The following is a 22,267-nucleotide window of genomic DNA, read 5'->3' on the forward strand; positions in this document are numbered from 1 at the left end:
TAGTATCTTTATTGTAGTGAATTCGTATCTATTTCCCTGGTCGAGTGACCTTGTTGGATAAAGCAGACGTCCCAAGTATTCCCCTCAGAGCAGGTGCAATTGTATCTGAGGGCTTGGCTGAATCACACAGCTTCTTCAGGTGTTTTGCATGGCTGCTGGTCTTATTACGTCGCCTTACGGAGGTAGTTTTATGGTTGGTAGGTTCCGGTGTTATGTGCTAGTTTCAGGGTGCTATTTTTTTAATGTCAGTTGTGGCGTCTAGAAAGCTGATAGCGAAGGAGCAGTCTTGGGACTGACTAGCGCAGAGGGGAGCGCGCTCACTGAAATGTGGTAGCGCTTGATGAGGGAGTCCTAGGCTTTCTGAGCCGGCTGCGTTTCTGATAGGCATGTCGTCTGTGCGTGCTGCGTACAGCGCTGGCTTGGTGGTGCAACGTTTGTTAGATTTGGCTTGTGAGGCAGTTGGCCTATTGGAGCATTAAACAGCTGTAGAAAGGTGATTTCTTTCTCCCGTTTAGAGTTCAACAAACAAAAGAGAATGACTAAACATGGTCTGAAAAAAGCGAGCTGGATGCTTGCTGCATGATGTAGCAGGTAATAAAATTTCACATGGTTCCAAAAAAAAAAAAAGAAATCTGGATAAATTCATTGAAAAACCCCAAAATAAAATCATTTGAGGGCTGTTAAATACAAAGACCCGGCTGTGGGTCGGGAAGTTAGGTGACCACAGATCCCCAGGTGTGGGGAGGGTATGTTCTGGGACAGCACCACCGCCTGCTTGACGGAGTCTAGTTCTCCTTCGGCTTTGTCTAAGGAGCCTCAAGACGGGAGGCAGGAGACTGATCCGACTCGGCCCTGCTGTTTCTGCTGGCCTCTTCGGGAGAAAACGAGGGGTTTTCCTCTCTTTTCTTGCGAGTTCCCGAGTGGAACATACAGGGTTGTGTTGGGCCGGCGCAGGTTTAGACAGAGGCGCGCTCTTCGAGGCCTCGGCTTTACTGACGGCTTCTCTAGCGCGGCTCAAACCCGCCGGGCCGGGCCGGGCCAGACCCAGACCCAGACCCAGACCCGGCCCGGCGCAGCGCCCTCCCCCTCCTCCAGGCATCACTATGAGATGCCAGAGCCCTCCGCGGCCCTGCCCAGGGAGCCCGGCCCCGCCGGCAGCGGCTCCTCCTCCTCCGCCGCCGCCGCCGCCTCTCCGCCAGCAGCCAGTCGGGCCTGACACCCGGGCCCGGCTGCGGAGTGTTGTCGGGGGGCGCGGGGCGGGCGGGAGGGAGCGGACGGGACGGGACGGGCCGCCCTGCCCTGCGCCGCCGGGTCACATGCCTTGACGGGATTTGTACCCCTGCCCCCCTGCCGAGCGACGACGACGCGGGAGCGCCGCTCCCCGCCGCGGGACGGCTCGGCGCGGCGATGGCACCATGAGGGGCGGCCCCGCCAGGTAAGCGGCCGTTGCGGCCGTTGCCGGCCCGCCCGCCCCAGCGCGCGCGCGGCGGGGGGGGGGGGGGCAGGAGGCAGGTGAGGCCGCGGCGGTGCGGGGTCACCCGGCCCGGGGGAGGGGGGGTAACGGGGCGTTTTACCCTCCTGAAGGGTGGGGGGGCTGCGCTCGTTGGTGTGTGGGGAAATAAATGGCTTGTAAAAAGGAACTGGCAGATCTGGCTTTCTTTCCTTTTTGTTGAGGTGACTTCCCCCCCCCCCCCCCGGTCTCGCTTCTTTTTTTTGGGTGTGTGGTGTTTATTGTGGGTTTTTTTCCCCCCCCCCTCCCTTAAAGCAGCTGTAACCTGAGCTCTCCCCCTGCGAAAGGGGCTTGAAGAATGACTGTTTGTTGAACTGTATTATTGAAGGCAGGAGGAGGGACGTGGTGAGGGAATCCGTAGCGCTCACATTTCACATTCTTTAGCAACCTTCCCTTAAGTGTGAAGGACACACACACACACACACAATATATTTGTGCACCGAGGTTTCCAACAGCCCAAGCCTCGGCTGAGCCCACCCTGGGGGCCTCATGTCTCTCCTGCGCTCCCGAGGCGTCAGCCCCCTTGGCCCGGAGCAGCCCGCAGGGCAGTAGGGTGGGGAAGTTGGAATTGGGGTAGTTTCTGTACAGTAAGACCAAGGAAAGCGGCAGCTGAAAGCTGTGCGAAGCGCTGGATGAGATCTTTTATCCCCTCCCCCCCCCTCCCCGGCCCGGTGTTTTCCGTATGCTGCCACTCGTGCTCTTGCGCCGATTTCTGTCAGTCAGGCAGCTACCGGCTGTCTCGGTTGTTCGAGCCGCCTTTAACCTCCATTTGCTTCTTCATGTTTTTTACGGCCAACAAACGGTTAATGCTGTGTAGTTCTGTGCATCGCTTCCCTCCTCCTTTCCTTCCCTTCTTCCATTTTTCTAACCCCCCCCCCCCGCTTCCAGTGCTTATGAATCAAAATGTTGTGACCCGCCTGAACGTTTAGAAGAATATAAAGATGATTTTTACCTTTTGATTTATCCTTTGAAAGCCCCTGCCAGGTTTTGAGCTGCTTTTTCCCCAGCTCAATGACTGCTGGCAGCAGGCTGCCCCCACCTCCCCCTCCCCAGGGGACTTGCCCACCGCGACTGTGACTTGAAGTTGTTGACAAGCGGGGGGGCGCGCACATGTGCGACCCGTGCCCCCCGGAGCGGCGTCGCCATGGTGGAGGTTTATAACTGGAAACTCCCCTTGGGAGCAAGGACAGTGGCGTGGCAAGACCCACCGTGGCGTAAAAATACCCCAGCAGAGCTTGCTTCGGAAGCCTTTTCTCATGGCTTTTAAAACGTCTTCCCCTGGTTTCCTTAGGTGGGAGCGCCGAGAGTGGCACTGGGAGCATGTGGCTGGGAGGGGTGGCGTGAGGAGAGGTCATGCGAAGTTTGTGGGGTGGAGGGGGGGGACCCTGGGGAGCTGGGCTGGCGGGCCAGGAGGGGCCTGCAGGCAGCTGGGGAAGAGCAGGGGTGGAGTGGGGCAGGGTGGAGTGGGGTGGGCTGAAGGTCAGGGAAGAGGAGGCAGAAGAAAAGAGCACGAGTGCACGAGTGATGGGGATGGAGGGGGACTGTGGACAGCCGGGGGAAGGGGCTAGGCCCTGTGAAAGCTGGTGGGTGTTCTCCCCTCAGCTCTTTTGTGTGTACGGCATAGATACTGCTGCTGAAGGGAACACCTATATGTTGTGTTTCTCTGTGTGTGCTTTTTTTTTTTTTTTCTTTGAATTTTATTTTTGGCCCGTGACCCTAGCTGTTGTGATACAAAAATAATCTGCTCCTGGGCATGGCTACCATCTTCCTTGATATGCCAAGTGGCTGCCTGGTTTGAGTTTTAACGCAGGTGTCCATTAACCCTGGCTCTGTCAAACTGGAAGCGTCCCTGGGAAGAAGTCTTCCCTTGAACAGTTAAGTGGGCTCATGGGGACAGAGAGGGAGCCACAGTTCCCTTTCAGGGGAAGATGCTAAGCTGGCTCGGATGGGCTTAAATCTTTTCTGTTTAAATCAAAATTAGAAAAAAATAAAGCTAAGAGGTGAGGAGAAACAAGCCACCCTCTGCCCTCTGTGTGCCTGGTGCCTCTGTGGACAGGAAACAGCCCTGGTGGTGCCATTTGTGTCCTGGTGCTGGGGCAGGACAGTGGTTCAAGCAGCAGGAGGCTGATTGCACACCAGGGAAAGCGGTGGGAAGAGGGGAAACCCAGAATGCATAGCACCTTCCATTGCAACTAATGTAATCCTGGATGTTTCACAGCTCCTCTCGCTGCAGGCTTTGGGAAGAGGGGGGTGGGTGGGTGGGGAGATACTGCTGTCAACCTCAGGTGTTCAAGGACTGAGAGTTAGCCCCTTCTTGCCTACCCACCCAGCGTTTTTGAAGAGTGGCATCAGGGTCCTTGTTGAGCGTGCTTCAGGATGGACCAGGTTTGCAAGTTTATGCATGCTATTGTGCAGACTTGGACCTTGAGTTTATTTTTTAATGAAAGCTATGTATCTGCTGTAGCGTGGCTTCAGTTAAAGTAGCAAATAACTGCAAAACTTAGGGCAAAACTGTGAGAGAAGACGATACTGCTTTTAGGTGCTTGGTTTTCCCTTACCCCTTCCCTTTCTCTGATTTCTCTTCTGACACCCCTCCCTTAACGGGGTGTCTCTTTGGGGGCGGGGGGGTAGCAGAAGAGAACTTGTCAACAGCCAGCTAGCTGATTAGTGCTAAAGATGTGACTGTTTTTGGTGTAACTGGCTATGTCATGAGGGTCTGGACTGAGATCCAGATAGTTTCCTTCCTGTGGGTCATCAGTTCCCATGGAAGACTAATGACTGTGGCTGGCGACTTGCCTTTACGCTAAAAGGGAGAAACGGTGTGCTTCCTCCTTTCCCCCCAATGGAAGGGAGGTTTGAAGAAAAAATTAGTTTGTCTCTCCCTTCTCTTTCAAAAATGTGCTATATGTTGTTGTTTTTTAAACTGAGTCATCAGGTGCAATTTATTAAAAGTATTTTTAAGCTGTTATGAATTTGATGCACTTTGCTGGGCATGTGCTCCCTGGAAATTGTAAGACTATCTTTGCTCAGATTTGCTCTGGCTGGGCTAACGAAGGTGTTACCTTGGGGAGTCTCCTTGCTGTGGCCCTTCTAGATCGGAGCAGCGTACAAGTGTCTTTTTAGATCGGAGCAGCGTGCAAGTGTCTTAAAAGGGTAAGACAGCTGCCACAGAGTATCCTCTCTGCAGAGGTGGTGTGGGAGCAACGGAAACTATCCAGCCCCATCTTTCTGTAAAGTCTTTGCTGAAAGGGGTGAGGTGGTGACAGGTAAGGTGGGAAAGGCTGGAATATTTTGGTTGCCCTGTGCTCTGTACAAACCAGAAAGGGAGCTGTACAAAGCTCTTGTCTGTCAGCCGAGCTTGTGCCGAGGGCCATGCTGCCTCCCCTTAACAGACTGGGGTTACCTTATGACTCTCTGAGCTGTGCTTGCTGAGAAATGTAGTGTAGGATCTGATATGTGGTGTGTGGGGGGCCAAACCTCCTTAAAAGTCACTTTGTCATGGAAGTCGTAGCAGGGACACGCAGCTTCAGAAATGGTTATTAGCGTCTGATGACCTGGCCAGTGATTGTGTAATGACACTGAGTAAGAGATAAAAGATTTTATATCCCATAAACTTGGTTCTTGCTTCAGGGGGAACTGCAAAGCTTTTGAAAATGTGTGAGGAGTTTGATGGCTCTCCAGTAAGTACAAATAGGTGCAAACATCAATCACTTGAAACAAGTCTTTAAAAATAAAAACAAACCCAGATGCAGACTCTAGGCAGGTAAGTGAAAGAAGAGCTAATTACTATTTTTTCTATGTGTCTATATACATATATCACATTTAGGCCTGCATATATGATTTTGTGAGTGACCCAGCTGCTTCAGCAGTTTTTTCATTTACTTAAAACAGCTTTGTAGTTCACCTTGAAAACCACTTCCCGCCATATGGTTATATTATTTCTCTATGCCACGTTTTTTGCTAATTATCAAGACCATTTGCTTTAAGATAGGTGTTTTTAATTTCACAGCCTTGTCTGCCTCTCCTGCTTGATCCTGTCCTGGAATCAAGAGGCTATGTCTGTTCATTCTCCATGGCAACAGGCTGTGATTTACTTATTTCAATTTAATTAAAAAGCGGCTATCAAATTCTAGGCATCTTATATGTTCTTTATATTAAAAAAAAAAAAAATCAGTGGATCGGTCTCCACAACAGATCTGCCAGCCTCACAAATGAAATTCTCAGCCTGAGCCACTCATGTCTTTTTTCAGTCCATCCCCTCTAGGAGAGGGAAGAGCGCTGTGGCCCATCCTGAAGTTCAGCAGGTTGGGGCCGCAGGACTGGGGAAGTGGCAGAAGGTGAGTTCTGGACTCCCAGAACATTGCTGACATCAGGCTGCCTGGTTCAGCCGCAGGACTGCCTGTTCAAGCCCATCAGGCCCCCTCTCTCCTTCTGTCGTTGTGCAGCTGTTGAGCGGGTTTTCAAGTGGCAAGTAGGATACAGGCGTTTCAGGTCTTGGTGGGTGAGCACTAATACCCCAGACTTTGTCTGGAGAAGGGAGTGCAGGTTGCCCGTTCTGTGTGTGGAGTTCTGCTTATTGGGGCTGGTGCTTTCTGCAGCAGATTCAACTTCTGAGCAATTTTCCAGGATAGCGTGAGGTTATGATGTCATTGCAGCATTGGGTGACAAGGACACGAATATATGCACAAATATCTGTGGACACAAACATCTGTGCTTGCTGCAGTGAAAATGCAGAAAATGGCGGTTCTGCTATAAATGTTTGTGTGTTTATCAGTACATGATACATGTAGGATGTATGATATAGCTTTTGGTTTTAAACTAGTCGCAGTACAGAAGCCCGGAGTGCCCTGTTGGTTTAAGCATGCTTGATATTTGTACGCAGGCTAGAAATAAAGGCCTTGATCCTAAATTGGTTTTCCAAGTGCTATGGTTGGACAAATGCTACTTTGAGTTAGTTGGGGATAAGGAAACATGAGGGTAATGACAGGCGGTTGTTGGCTAGAGCGGGAGGATGTTAAGAAAGGACCTTTGGGGTCCAGAGCCGGGGGGGGTAGATAGTAAATCCACCCTGCTCCCACATTCCTCTAACCTGTAGTTGTTAGGTGTGGCAGTAAAAGGACAGAATAGAACCTATGCAGTTAATGAGCTGCCAAAATTCACACTTTTTTTTGTCTTTGATACCAGCAAGCCAATTCTTGGTAGAATTATTTTTGCCTTGAAGGGACTGTTTGGATGACTGGGCCTTTAAATTACCTGGATGTCTGTGTTATTTTTTTCCTAGTAGGCGCTGGGCCTCCTTGAGCTGTGTAACTAGATTTAGGTACTACTTTTGAGCTGTGCTAACGGGTGGAAGAAGAAAAGCTGGCCATGCATTTTTATTAAACCTTAAGGAGCAGTTATCATCAGAAGAGTGCCTGTACAAAACTGCACCATTTTTTTTTTCTTGGTGTTGTTACTCCTAGTGCTTTTTCAAAGTCACAGGTGGTGAGTTTTAACAACAGACTTAGGTTTTTACTCCTCTTAGCCTTGCCAAAGCCTGCGTGGCTATGACAGAAAAAATTGGATTCTGTTTTGGCTTGCTTATCTTCATTGATAAAATTATGTACAGAGTTCTTGCTGCAGATTCTTGATGCCTGGTGATCATGCATGAACCCTCTTTTGAGTCTAAGAGGTTAGCAGTTAAACATGCGTTTGCTACTTAAAAACAAACAAACAAACAAAACCCCCATATTTGGGCCGGAGGGTACTGAGAGGTAAATCTGAAATCTCTTTATGTTCTTCCTAATAAAAACAGAACAAAACCAAGCAAAAGCCCAAAGCAAGCCTCTGTGTGTTACTGTGTTTTAAGTGGATGCTTTCAAGGAATTTATGTCCGGCTGATAACATACTTAATTCTTTATTACTAGTATCGCTAGCATACAGTCATGATCTGTGTTCCTTAAGAGTTCATCTGTTCCTCTTGCTTATCCGGCTTTGAAGTAGACCTTGTTGATATTAGTAGCATCAGAGTTAATTTCTTAGAGGCTGTATCCTCATCTATAAAATAGAGGGAATACTTCATACAAGCAGCTGTGAAGTTACATTTATTGTCTGTAAATTGCTTTTAGTAATTGAGCAGAGGAGGTGCAGAGAATAAAGGCAGTACAGTAATTTTTTTTTTTTTTTAATCGAAGAGAACTGCATTATTTTCTTCATCTGATGATATAGAAGCAGGTAGGGGATAGAAAAAATGCTTTAGCATGAGCACCCTGAAACTAATTGTTGAATTTGTAATGAAAACAGACGTTTCTGAGCATAATGATGAAGGCAGCCATCTTGTTTGAGAAGTGGTATCATTGATAGCAGCAGAGTCCAATTTAAAAATAGGCACAATTGTTACTGGAAATCATGTGGTACCACTTGTACTTTTGTCTGGTTTGGGTCTGCTCTATTTTGATGTCACTCTTTACCAGCATGGCCGCCTTCATCACCCGGTTCAGAAATGCTATTGCTAGGTAGAGCCTAAAAACAGGTAAAATATCATATTTTAAGATTATCAACAAAACACATCTGTTGCAAGCTTTTCAGGTAGGCTTCTTCTTTTGTGCTGTCCAGTGTGCTTGTTTGGTGAAACCACAGCTTTGTGCAAATATGGATGGATTTCCTTGCTCTGGCTGAACCAGTCTAACCATTTTGCTCCCTCTAAGAGGCGAGGTCAAACCTTGCTCGTCGCTCTGCAGCTGTGTTCCTTGCCTTATGCCCACTCTGGTGCTAAATGGATTCAGTTTGTTCAACTTTTGGGAAAACTGCCTTGGCCAAAAAGAAGTAAATAGTTTTTTGCTGGCATAGAAAGCTGAACTCGCTTTCTGGGCTCAGACTAGCATCAGAGCTGCAGCATAGGAGGGGCAAGATTGTGTAGCTGGAAGTGAGGGGTAGGGAATAAAAGAAAGGTGGAAATGGGGCCTCCCTTATTTGGCAGAAGTGAACTATTAGCTTGGTTCAGCTGTAATGTGAAGCCTTGCCCTCAATCTTCATTTTCAGTTCCCTCCCTTCCCCTCTCCTCCCCTCCCCTCCCCTCCTTCTTTCCCCAGGATATACTTGTATGCTTCCAGATGCTGATTCCATTTCCAAAGAATATTTTCAGAATGAAAAGGGAAAAGCTTGAGTTTCACTGCCTCCTCAGTAAAAGACATACTGTGGTTCTTGAGAGCCCGTTGCTAAAGGGCGAGTGTTGTAGGGCCTCTGCTAATAGGCAGAGCCTAAGGATATTACAAGAACCTAAAAAATAATAGTCATATTCCTCCCCTAGTGAGGGGAGGAGGAGACTGCCTGAGGAGACAGTGTAGGCTGGGCTTGTGAAGGAGCTTCACTGAATGCGGTGATGGTAGCAGTTTGGACTAATTGCAGTTTGGCAATTGGGAATGCCTTGTGGGACGTTGCTGTGGTAGTGCAGAATGGACGTCCTCTTACTCTGGAGATGCAATGAAGCCAGGAGCTCAGGCTTCAGGCTGTTTGGGTGACTTCGGCAGGGTCTGCTGAGTGTGTTGCCCTGGGAGGAGAGGAGGTAGTGCAGGATGCAGGATGTATATGCATACATATACATATATATGTATGTAGGATAGTAGGCAAAACTGCTTGGGAACTGGCGAAGGAGAACGTTGCTTCCACTAAATGATGTGAACAATGTTTCTGTCTCAGGTTTGTTTTTGATAGACCTGTGTATCTGCATTAGCCCTTGCTGGTTGCGTGTGTGGCAGGGAGAGGTGGATTTGTAACCTGATGAGATGCACGCCCAAGTGTATCCTTAGCAGGGCCAGGACACAGGTCAGTCAGAGTGTGCGTTTGGGAGACTTGATGGAGGTGGCTGTTGACCTGCAATGACTGCTTTATGGCTAGGGGAGCAGATACTGTGTCTGTCTACTGGATTTTATATAGCGTGATGGTGAAGATGGTGTCACTGAAGAGTAGTGTGCCCAAAGCAGCTGGATGCAGTGAGCCTGTGCGTGTGTGAACCGACCAAGTGGCCGTACCTGAGGTGAGGGCAGGTTGCAATTGGTGTGTTGCACAAATTAGGAATGTTTGGCGCAGACATCTATGGATTGGGGGGGGGGGGGGAGAGGGAATTTCCTCCAACTTGAGAATTGTTAGTGTATAGAGATTTGTTTCATGCTATACTCCAGTTGTGTTTCTTAAGCATTTAAATCTAAATTCTTCTTGTTTGTTTATGACAATTTTGGCAAAAATGGGATTATTGTATGGTTGTACTGCTTTAGGTGATAGGATTATACACTAGGTGGCTATCACAGTGGATGTGTGTTCTAAAGATGCAGTGAATAAAGGAAAGAACCAGTGCATTGATACTAAATAATGGTGCCACTGGATGTGCTAAGCGCAAGGTATCTTTGTTTTCAAGGAGATATATAAATATATATATAAATAAATAATTTTAATCTCACACGTTTATAAGCCAGCTGCAAAACTTATATATAAAAGACACATTTGGAAGAGAGGGTGCGACATAAAAACCGCTATAAGTAATTTCATTGGGAAGTTGTTGTTTGTTGTTGTTTTCTTTCTTCCACTCCCTTGCTCATGAGTTGAGCCTTTGGGGAAGATGTTAATAAAGGAGTTGGAGAATTGGGGTCTTCTCAGCATCTACCATTGTTCTGACTGATGTAGTGGGTATTAGGCAGGGGATGCATACAGATGCGGGGGCTGGTTGCAGTTTCTTCTCTGCAGTCTCCCTTTCTTGCTCCTTCTGGAAAGAGATATGTATCCTGGCACTCTTGTCCTCCAGCTACATCTTTTCTCATGTCTTGTAGATACTTGCTGAATTTTGTTGTTGTTCTGGCAAATCTTTCATTTGTACTTGTAATGGGTGACTCTCCTCCCATACTGCTTAACTCGGTTCATGATTGTGGAAATTCAGTGAAAAGATCCAGGAAATCTGCCCTGTTTTGGGCCCTCTCTGCTGTCGCAGTGATCAGTCTGATGAAGATCAAGCTATTGCGGCTGACCCTAGGAGTGCACCAGCCGCCTCGTGGAGCACTAAGGAATGCAGAGAAGAAAGCGGCAGTCGTTCCAGGGCCTTGTTAGAAGCCGCTCTGTCCTCAGCCTGGAAATGCCGAGGGCACGTTAGAGTTCACATGTTGGACTGCAGTAATCAAATAGTGTTGGGAGGAAGGGGGGAGGAGAGCATGTGATGGTCACTTCACATAGATTAGTGAAAAGGAGGTATTACAGTGCCAGCAGAAGACGGCCATCTATGGAAGTTGCTAGTCGGGGAATATTTTACAAAACTGTCCCAAAGAGAGAAGAAAACCTGATAGGTCTATAATTAATTGCCCAGATACCACTGGAGGAGCAGTTTGAAGAAAGGAACTCATTTGTGAGCTGGGTGTGGTGTAGAGAGGGAAATGGGAATTTCCTCTGAGTTTTGTTTGCAAAGCTTGACTGTAGAAGGAATTTTGGACATAATGGGTGGAAAGAAGGACTAAAATGAATAGGTAGTTCCATTTTTTTTGCGCTGTGAACTCCTGGCAAGTGTTAGTTGAACATAAATTGAAGCAGTACAGAACATACTTGGGAACTTGAAGACATTAAGCAGAAAGAGAGAGTGAATCTGATTAGCTCTGCTTTTCGTGCATTAAGCAGAAAGACTGACTGAAATGTGAGATTGCAAACAGATAATAGCCGCATGCTCCTGAGGCACCGCCATGACCCAGCATAGGGGGTGGCGGGTCTAACCATGCTAGAAAATAATGTCTTGTAATGGAAGCTGCTTGCTTCTGTGTTGTGGTTTCTGTTGCACTTTCTAATTATCCTCTTCAGTGCTGTCTGCCATTTTGAGTCTGGCCACATGGGATAGCTCAGCCCCTTGGAATATGTGCCCTGTTGAGCGCTTCTGTCCTGAATAATAGCTGTAGCTCCAGTAGCCAAAAGGCAGGAGGGACGAGGTGCCAAGGCTTGAGAGTCCTAGCTGTTTTCCCCTTTATTTCCAAGAATAATGGAAGCAACAGCTGCTGCTTTTGCCATGCTGGGAAAGATGAGTGCTTCTGTTTTGTGCAAAACTCTTAACTTTCCTCTGAAAGCAAAAGTATTAGGGTTTGCTGGAAGAAGGTTTCTAGTGACCTGAAAAAATGGGCATCTATCAGTGCTACTTAAAATAAAAGCTGGCTTTGCTACCCTGCAGGCCTCCGTGTCCACTTAGGCTTCCTGCTATGCTAGCCGCTTTCTCAGCACGATACTGAGACCACTCATGGATACTTGGCCGCTTCACATCATCTGCACTCTCTGTTGATTTACCTGGCACTGCTGTGGTGTGGTGGGAGAAGGCTGGGAGAAGGGGTGTTCCCTTGCCCAGGGGGTGGATGCTTTGCTTTGACCTGAACTTTTCATTAGGCTGAGGGCTTTTCCAGTTCCACCGCATCACTTCCTTTCTCATAGAGCCTTTTTGGTGCTCTGTCACCCAGTCCCCGTGAAAAGGACTCCTTCTGGAGCTCCTCAGTGTACGCAGCGCTGTTTGTGCAGGTGAGCCACTTCCAATCTGTGGCCTCTCCTCTGTGGCGCAAAGGCAGCAGCAGAGAAGAGAAGCCAGCGGAGTCTTGGCCGTTGTTGGCTAGTGTTGGAAGGATCTGCTTTCACAGAGCAGCGTTGGCTTGGCTTGGAGCTGGTAAAATCCAAACATCCCTGGATGCTGCTGGGGAAGGTTTCTGCATCGATGTGATGATCTCTTCCACAAAACAACCTGCATTCCCTTCTCTCTCATCCTCTTCCCTTCCCTTCCCCCTGGGGTTTTGTTAATGGAAAGCTTAAATAACCACTTCCAAAACTGTGGTGTGGATGAGGGGAATGCAAAGGACATGGAGACGGGGAAGAGCACAGCTCTGCTTAAAATGTTTGAACAAACTAGTATATGTGAGAAAGCTCTCATATAATGTGTGTGTGTGTATTATGTATATGTGTATTTTAAGGCCAGAAGGTGCAGGTCAGACTAGTGTTTCTGTGACCTTTTCCTCAACTGGGTCTTGCTTTTCCTGCTTCTGCCTCTCCTTGCCAGTCGGGGGACTTCCATTTCCTCCCTGCTGACCTGCAGTGCTGTAGGCTACCTCCCCGTCGTCATTGTGGCAGCTCCCTGCTCTGGCACAGAGCCCAGGCTAATAATCCCAGCAGATTTTACTAGCATATGCACTGCTCCATGCCTTGCTGTATGGGAGATGGTGTGTTAGATTGTGGTTTGTGTGGCTTTCAATATCATGCTGGCCCTGGAATCCCACCCGGCTGCATCTGTGTGAGACCCAAACCTTGTAATAAGCACAGACTGAGTGTCTGGTAGAGCCCGGCATTTCTCAGCAAGGTCTCTTGCTTCCCCACCTGCAGGTGACCAGCTAGCACAGATGTCGTCCAAACACACCTTCTAATTGTCTCTGGCTGTCCGGATGATTGCCAGCAGTATGGGGTTGGGGTGGAAGCAGGAGGTGTTGATGGTCAGGAAAGAAAAAAATTCATCAGGTTCCAGAGAGGGTAATGAAGATCTCCTCTCACCACTCTCCCCACGCATCAAAGCACACTTAAAAAATAGAGCATTCATCTTTGACCCCCGTTAATGGCTGGCTTGGTTTGTGTAAGAGTTTTATGAGTCTACTGCTGCTCCCACAGAGTTTAATTATTTAAGAGCATGAGGTAGAGGTTTATGCTTTCACTGCTGATGTTCCAGGGTTCAAGCCCTCCTGACAGGCCAAGAGGGGTTGGTTACCGAAGCAGCCTGCCTGGGTATGAAACTGTGCGCTCCAAGGATCCTAATGGATGTGTGAGCTGCAGCTGTACAGCCCTTGTCAGGGCTGGGAGTGTATCATTCTCCCATTGTGTGAGCTCCACGTGATCATGTTGCATCAAATTCAAGGCTTGCATCCTTATCTTCAAGTACTTAATGGTCTGGACCTGAGATACTTTAAATGACTACCTAAAGCTGCGAGGTGGGCATGCTTGTGGCTGATCCTGCTTATTGCTTATGCTATAGCCCCCCTGGTCAGATGTGGATGCTTTGGGGGCTGGTATAAGACTTTGGCAGCGATACCTGACTTAATCAATGCTGGGCCACATGCCCTTCCCTTCTTCTGGGGCATACCTTTACCTACCTTCTGTCTGCTAACAGCCCCCTCCCCCCTATTTCTCCTAGCTTCAGACTGTAGCAACCAATTTTTCTACTGTAATACCTACCTTCCAACCTGCTTTTCCCTTCCCTTTGCAGTACTCCAGCTCGTTCCTGTGCTTCCCACTCTTCCTCATCCAGCTCTTTGCTGTTAAATTGTCCCAATACTTAGGAACACAGAACAGCTCTAAGGTACAGCTGGGCAACTCGCTCACGTGCTGAGACCTTTGTGCTGTTTGCATTTCTAAATGGGCAGTGAGCCAAGTAGACCATGAGTGTTTCCAAGCCATCCTGTTGACTGTTCAGCCCATCTCCTAAGTGGGAAGGTGTGTGACCCCAAGTTGGTTGACTGGGCGGTGGGCTGGCCCAACGAGTCAGTCGGCCACGCGGAAGGGCCAAGCGGCTCGTGCCGGCCTTCTGGCCGCCGTTGGAACGGGTATGTTGCTCTTGGGGTTGTGCTGCCTCTTACATCGGCAGGTCCTGAGGGCTTGCAGCGCTTATCAGTGTTGCACCAAAACAGTTGCAACGGTTTCATTTCAAGACTGTAAGCGGAGGCTTGCTTCAGAACAAAAGTGGTTGTTTGATTGATCTAGGTGTGGTTGGTAGCAAAATGACTTTATGGGCAGACTGGGAAGCCTTGTTTAACCTGGAAGGCTCGCGCTATGTTTCTGTGACTGTACCATCAATAATGAAAACGCCTATCAGAGCAGACACCACGCTGGAGAGTCGCCTGATGTGTTTGTTGTTTGTTGCTTCTGAAGGCTGAGCTCATGGTGCGTGCTGGGGCTCCTCTGGGTACTGTCTGCTGCCATTTCTCCCCCCTTGAGCTCAGGGGCCACCTGAATCTTCATCTCCTCCCATCTGCCTTCTGCATGTCGGGTCTCCTGTTTTGTGCCATAACAAGGGCCTGTGCGGGCTCTTGGTTGCGTGCCAACGGTCTCTTTATACTTTACCCAAATAAAATGGAGTAAAACACAAAGTTTATCTCTTCCCGCTCCTTTCCCTGTTCCTATTTAATTTCTTTTAGTATGGGACTCTCATTTTAAGCTGTATTGGGAGACTGGGATGAGCTGAAATGGCAGCAAATGGCGGGAGGGAGGAGGGGTTATACTAGTAGATATCAATTTCTGCCATCAACTAATTCTTTAATTTGTTGATAGCATGGACCTAGCTAAATTAGCTAGATCTGCTAGACAAATGCCAGTTGCTCTGTGTCCTTCTGCCTCCATATTCTACTGTTTTTCTTTTTCTTTTTTTTTTCCCCTGAAAATTAATAGGATTCTGCCCATTGATGATTAAAACATCGCCTGGAATTTTGGAATGGATCAGATGCGTCAGTCAAATGTTACCACATTGCACCCAGAGAGAGGAATGCCATCCAGTTGGGGGTAGGGCCTGTGTTTTTGTTTTGTTTTTTTTCTCCCATCAGTGTCTAGAGTTGGTGGAAACCTTTTTCCTTTTTTTAATGCAGGAGTTTTTAATAGAAAATATTAGTTTTCAATGTGGATTATTTCTTGTGTGAGAAATTGACAGCTTCCTTTTCTTTTCTTTTGGTATGGAGAAATGTTGTGCCTCCTTATTCAAAATGTTCTTAATAAATTTGAGTCTTTCCGGGTTTTGGTAAAGAAAACATTTCAGTAACTATTTCAATTATTTTGGGAGGCAAAGTGTTTGGTTTTAAAATGAAAAATAAATCTATTTTGATTCTAAGAAAGATGAAAATGACTGATTTTAACTTTCTTTAGAAATGTCGAAGTTGAGGTCATTAGTCCCAGAACAAACTAATACCCCTGCATAGTCCATGCCCCTCACGGCAGGGGAGAAGAAGAAGAAAATTTGGTAGGAAGCCACGTTTTCTAATGTACTGCTTATGGGTACTTGGCTTCTGTGGCAGTAGGTTTAGCATGAGACCTGGACTGAAATAAAAGATCTGGGAGAATGTGAATCTGGAGCCTTGCACTCTTAAAGTACAGGTTCCAGCCTGAGCAGCGAACTGAAGTGGCTTTTTGGCTTTCTTCCATTTCCTAGTGCACAGCTACCCGTTATCCTCTCGCTGGTATGCCACTTGGCTATTTCAGCAGAGAGATCGTGGAGACAAAATACTTATCTGGCTCTCAGAAGTGGGGTGGACTTTCCAGGTCAGGAATGAGAAGTGCATTAGGGCATGTGTCTGAAGTAATGCTTCTCCAAAGTTCCTTGCGTTTTGCATTGATTTCCTGTTCTTTCCCTTTTCTTGTTAAAATTGACTCAGAAATGAAGGGCCTTAAAACAGAGGTTTTTGATAGAGTTCACCATAGAATGATTTTTTTTCTCCTCAGTATGTAAGCTTCCTGAATGAATGATTTTGAAGTAACGTACTATCTCCCTGCAGAGCCTGCCTCTGTTATGTCTTTAGACTATCACAGCAACAGTGAAACTGCTACCGCAATATTAGTAATTTATGCGTGTCCCTCATTCTGCACCTTTGTCAGTCATTTCAGCCTCGGCGGACTGGGAGAGATGAGAAAGGCAGGTATATGGTTTGCTGCTATTCTCCCCACATTTCTTCTCAGAGTAGGCAAAGGATTTCAATCTCCAGAGACTGTCTATCTGGAACCTTTTAGCAGTGCTAAATTTACTGAAATAATACCAGAAAATAGCATAATGGTGTCTCATTTCAGTGATCTCTGCATGCAGTTGTATTGCTTATATTGGACTCTACCACAAGTGTGGTTCAGATGTTTGTGAACTGTGTCTAGTCGCAGTAGGTAGGGAGAGGCGAGCCCTTTATGGGTCTCTTCTGTGCGATGAACCCAGCCAGGGTTTTGTTCTGTTTATGTAATGAGCCCCAAATGTTTCTGTGCTGCTGTAGTTGCACATAGCTTTCTTCAAAACTGGGCTTTGTGTTCCTGATTCTCTCCCCTACCCTCTTTTGAGGAAAGGAGATAGTCAGATAGTTTGCATGCTTCCTGAGCCAGTCCTGCTTGAGGTGAGGAACAGAAAGATGACTGTGATCACAATGAAAATTGGTCTCTAGAAGCAGGGCTGACAGGAGGATGTTGCCAGAGAATTTAACTGGTTTAAATACAAAACTGTTTAGTGTTTCTGTGCTCCTGCTGAGTTGTATGGTTAACTGTTGCAGGGTTGTGCTGTCTGCGTTAGAATTTGTCTGGATGTGTTTTAGCTTGACTATCTGCTAGGTACCTCTCCTTCAAATCTGGCCAGAAGGGCTGCTCTCCGTGTCGGGGAGTTTTGAAAGGCCCCTGGTGCAGTGCTCGTGAACTAGTTGACATGTTTCAGCTAGCCTGTGTTCTTGTAGGTACTGAAACGTTAAGAGTCAGATCAGTCTGCTCTGTGAGTAGTATTTAACAAGCAGGTAAGTAGTTTGCAACAAGTCAGAGAATTAGCTCTGATCCGTTGCCGGTGGTCCAAGATGGTTGATTTGCTGCAGGGAATGGGGACCTCTCGCAGCTTCTGTGCTGCTGAGCCATATAGAGGGAGGGGAATTTCTAGCGGAGGAGAGAATGTTTTGCAAAAAATAATTGAGCTGTATCTTAAGCCTGAAATAGCTTTGCTGAGGGGAGAGAGAGAGAGATTTCTAGAATAATTGTTGGGGGAAAACTAATGTTTCTTTAAAACTGTTTTGTGTTGTTTTAAATTCTGTTTTTGAACATCTTGGCTTGGAAAAGTTTGGCTCAGAAATTGCTGTGTGCGTGCAGAAAGATCTGCAGAAAGATTAACAGATAAGAAGAAACTTGGTCTAATTGTTTTGTGTTGCAGTCATTAAAAGATCTTTTCATTTGAGATTGAATTTTTTTTGCCATGTTTTATATCTTTGTAGTTCAAATATACTCTCCTCACAGGTTCTCTGTATTGTTAAGTCTCCTTGAGAACTTGTATGTGCAATTTGAAGAAAGCAAGGTATAACTAAACTAAGAAAACAAGATTTCTTGAATCTGAATTATGATATGGATGTCCAGGTGGCTTGCTCTCTGGTGAATGCTTATAGTTCAGAAAAAGGTTATAACGACTCCTTGTTGGACTTGGGATTGCTTGGTTGCAGCAATGAGAGTAGCCTTTTTTTTGCTGATAAAGGACTACAGCCTTACTCATGGCTCTGCAGGCTTATGTGCTTCAGCTACTGTATCTATATGCTTGTAACAACCAACCTGTTGCAGAACAGCACTGACTTTTGCAGAACAGAATTGGTGAAGCTGACTTGGAAGACTTCCCCCCCCCCCCCCCTTTACAAAAAGTTACTTTAAATAGGGCGCTGTTCAGCAGGTTGCAACCAGAATTCTATAATAAGATCTCTGTTCGCTCTCCCTGCTTTTTCACATGCAAAGTTGTGGCTGTAATTACATGACAGCTGCCCTCTTGGCTGACATGCACCAGATTGAACTGGGGATCTCCAGAGCTAAAAGTGTGAGCTGCTACACTGTGAACTAAAGCTCTGTAGCTGGAGGTTGTAATGATCTATATCCTTCATGACTGAGTGTAGAAGGGAGCTGCAAAAAATACTCACTGAGTTAGGGTGAGTACATAGTACTCACTGTGTGCCTGGTTACTTCCTGAGTACGCTGAAACTTTTCTTGGAGTGGTTTGTGATAATTGTAAAAACTGTCTTCCAACTTTAAAGCAGGTGCTTTAAAATAACACTCTATTTCTTGTGTCTACCATTTTGGAGTCTTTCTGCCTTAACTAAAATAGCCTTACTTGCTTGTCAAACTCCTGTAAGACATGTTAGTCAGGAACAGGCATTTGTTGCTGCGTGCTTACATACTGCTGAGTACAAGGGGCTTGGATGTTACTGCAGTCTTTTGGCTGTAATGCAATGTAAGTAAGTGTTCACAATACTAATCAAAATGTGAAAAATTCTCAGGCATTGGTGACGGTCAAACAAACTTTTATGCTTTGCCATAACAATAGGTTTTCACAGATGGCACGGTGGGAGCTTTATCAAAGCAAGGGAAGGAGAAGCTGGAATTGTTGGAATCTCTCCCGTCTTCTAAGGACCAGGAAAACCTGAGCGGTGCCAAAGTTTATTGGGCTGAGGGAAAAATCAAGGGAAGCAGAACCATATGGAGCTTCATGAGTAGTGTCAGCCGTGGGTAGCTTCTGCGACCAATGTTGTGGGAGAAGTGTGTTGCAAGTTGAGACATTAATTTTGAACTTTGTGATGTTCTTAACGCCTCCTTTTCCCCCCACCCCAACAAAAAAGGGGGGGGGGGATGAGAGTCTCCTAGATTTAAGTGGAGGCAAAGTATGTGTTCCTGTGGAACTGCACAGTCCACAACTAAGCTGATCCTTCCCCCGTTTAAAAATATGAAAATGAAACATGAAGGGGAATCAATTAAACATTTAAATCAAGTCAAAATTGAGACAAGTCTCTTTCAAATCTAAAGCACTAAGTTAGTGCTGGCCTGTTGGATCTGAAACTTATTGAGGTCAGATCTGTTATTAACAGGAACATTCTCTGCTGTAAATGAAGATCATTTCCATATATACTAGGCCTTGTCCAATGCCACAAGTCTGACCATGCTGAATCATGGTTTAGGTAACCCCCTCCACCCCAATCTTATCCTCCACTGTCTTTCTTTACATAAAAATAAAGCACACAAGGTTAGTATAAAGATACCTAAAGCAAGTCCTAAAAAGTTCTTATCTAATCGTGTCCCATCCCACATTCCTGTCTTGTACCACCAGTGACATCCCATCAGTTGTGCTGATGCAATTACTAGTAGGACAGTGATGTAAAATGGATCCATGACCTGATATGAGTTTTAAAAAAAAAAAAAAAAGCCTCCAAATGTGTGGGATGACCTGGGTTAAAACGATCTAGTTCATGGTGCATCTCTGCAAGCATCGGTGCTGGCAGAACTAGGGAAGGGATGTTGCGGGAGTGGAGGAGGGAATTTCTTAAGTCAGTGTTACTCCTGAAGGAGGCACCTTGTGGGACTGCCCCCTTAGGCTATCTCGCTAGTCTTAGGGCTCTATTTGCTGCAGCCTGTCTTGTCACTCTTTATAGAGATAGTAGGATGAGGCTTCCTGCATTTCCCTTGGGAGCCTGTTCCTCAGTCTAATAGACTTCACTGTCAGGAAACATTTCCTGATTATGCTTTAATCATGGGTGTCAAACTCCTGGTCCCTGGGATGACCTTAGCCTGCATCAATACAAGTGTCTTTCTTGCATGCACTGCTTAGAGTCAGTGCTCCCTCTCCCCTTCTACTTTGGCATTTATTGCAGGCAGCTGTTCCTTGACTCGAACTCTGCTGTCCTTAGCACCGTTCTTGGAGGCAGTTGCAGATGTACAGAGCTGGGAGCCCACATCAAGGGCCTGAGCTGCGATCTGAGACATGCTAGTCGCTTGGAGTACGTTTTCAAGAATCTGGGCTGCTGGCAAGTAAGCAAATACACGCTGATGCAGCATTTGTGTGTCTCTCCACCTTGGATAGAGCCAAGTCAAAGGAATCTGTTACAACAAAGCTATCCCCTGACCTAATTACATTGCTGTCGAACTCTGGAGTGTGGATAAGACTCCGATGTATCCCTGCAATCAGTATAAGCAGGGCTCTCAATTTCCTTTATGTTACAGTGTTTATGTGCCCTCTATGCTGAAGGGGTAGGGAGAGCATCCCGGCAAAGCCGTCTGGTATTTCCACAGCCTCACAGACAATCGTGAGGCTGCACGGTGAAGCCTCTATGCATGGTGTATGCAGTTTGGCAGGAATGGGGAAAGAATCTGCCTTGCTCTCGGCTTAAGTGACGATTTTATCCCCAAGCTGATGGCAGTTACTGTCAGGTTGCTGTGGCTGGCGGTGAGAGAACGGGTAGATTTCCTGGGGAGAAGAACGTGCACCCACTGTGTCACGGTCCTGGCGCGTGGTAATTTTCTGGCTGCGCTTGAAGATTTTTGCCCCAGCACGTAGATGTAGTTTGTCATGTGTGGACTTCATGTGTATTTACTGTCTTCCAAAGTCTCTCCTCTTCGTTTGTTGCCTCTTGCTGAACCCCCTCAGTTCCTTGCGTTCCCTTTCCAAGATAGGATTGAGTAGAACAGGTTTCAGTGCTGCAGAGGAGAATATATCTTTGGTTTATGTCATAGCATTATAAAATCGGTGTTATTTTCTGGTCTGTTCCTAGTACAGTCAGACATTTTGCTTACTCTCCCCTCTGCTTCTGCAATGTCAGTAGACCTCGCTATGTGATGTGTGTGTCTTTCTACAGAATGGGTGTAATTAATCCAAAACTAGTGGGTGTGTTAACTGTTTAGGTATTGACCAACTGAACTGTTAACAACTGCAGTGACTCTGAACGCCAGAGGTCTGAAGTAGCTTCCTTACTTCTTCCCATGATTTCTTCCTCTGGCCCCAGGCTGGACCCCTCTACATCCTCATCCTGTCTCTCTGTGTCATCCAGTTTGTGTCCTGGCTCCCCTTTGCTCCTCACTGCTCTACCTCAGAGTTATTTCTATGTTGTCTGCATACAGTCTCTGATCCTCGGCTGCCTCAGGTCCTCATCCTGCTCTGAGCACCTTGTCTGCCTGTCTTCAGTGCTTTATTGTCAGTTGGCTCTCCCACATAGCTCTGCCTTTCCTGACTCTAGTCCCTGCTTTACAAAGGAGAGCTTTTTGCCTGGCCTCGTCCTCAAGGGGGGAAAGGAAAGTTATGCTTCTTCTAGAGATGCGTAAAACATGGCCACAACGTCACCAGGTTTTAGTTTCTTACGTTCTGTTTGGTTCAGGTCGTCTCTTTGCAGTTAGCCATGCATAAAGCATCTTTCTTCCCTTATTTTTGTTTTCACGGGGTTCGCCTGCAATGTCTTACTCTCCCGGAGCTATCTAAGTGACATGGCTGTTGAAACTGAGGGTGTAGTTTTTACGATCGTTTCTCTCAGCAGCCCCTGCTGCTGCCGCCCCCCACCCCCCCCCAGCTACTCATACCAGTACGTCTGAACATGCTGCTGCACGCTGAACTGGATCAGGGAATTGATCTGGATTAAAGTAGCCAGGGTGGAGAGGAAAGCCGCTTAACTCAACGATTTGCCAGAAGAAATACTTGAGAAATTACAGTTTAAGGATAAGGGTGCTTTGATAGCCCTTTGACTAACAACCTCCTGCTTTTAGGAATCCCTTGTTTCAATGCGGAGTTGCTGCCTCCCACCCTTCAAACCCTCCTCCCAAACTAGTAACACTAGTAACAACAACAGGTTTCCTTCAGGCCCAGAGCTACTGCTACAGGTTAGTAAGTGCTGTGCAGCCACTCCAGGAAAGGTGGGCCGCAAAGCGCCGCAGAAGGGTCTGCGACCCGTTGGAGAAAAAGTGGATGTGTGTCAAAGAACATGCAAAATCACCCTTGTTGTGCAGCATCCTAGACTTGGATGGGGCTAGTTCCTTACCCTAATGGCTGGTCTTCGTTTACCTTGAAACTTGCTAATTTTGGGGGGTGTTGCTGTGTCAATAAGATTCTGGGAAATATAGCGTACCCCTGATACCAGCTTAAAATTTTGAAAAATCCTGACACGCACACCCCCCCCCCCCCCCCACACACACACTCTGTAAGCCATGTTGAACCTGTCCCATGTCTTTCCAGTCACCTCATTTTGGTGAGAGGTTCCCTGTCCAGTCACTTCTTTTCCTGCCCTTCCA

The 22,267-nt window shown here is 46.9% G+C and overlaps 1 protein-coding gene across 6 annotated transcripts in view; it reads left to right on the forward strand.

The window, feature by feature from the left end:
* The first annotated feature begins 1,191 nt into the window (after positions 1–1,191).
* Positions 1,192–22,267, forward strand: part of TCF20 (transcription factor 20) — a 130,062-nt gene continuing 108,986 nt past the window's right edge. For 4 of the 6 annotated variants that reach the window (XM_068940490.1, XM_068940485.1, XM_068940473.1 and 1 more), the window contains exons 1-2: positions 1,192–1,435; positions 14,918–15,028. The gene's annotated coding sequence lies outside the window, so the exon portion shown is untranslated. The remainder of the gene's footprint in view (positions 1,436–14,917; positions 15,029–22,267) is intronic. The other 2 variants (XM_068940500.1, XM_068940523.1) reach the window with 1 other exon arrangement.

This window comes from Struthio camelus, chromosome 1 (assembly GCF_040807025.1).
Source record: "Struthio camelus isolate bStrCam1 chromosome 1, bStrCam1.hap1, whole genome shotgun sequence".
NCBI classification, from domain to species: Eukaryota; Metazoa; Chordata; class Aves; order Struthioniformes; family Struthionidae; genus Struthio; species Struthio camelus.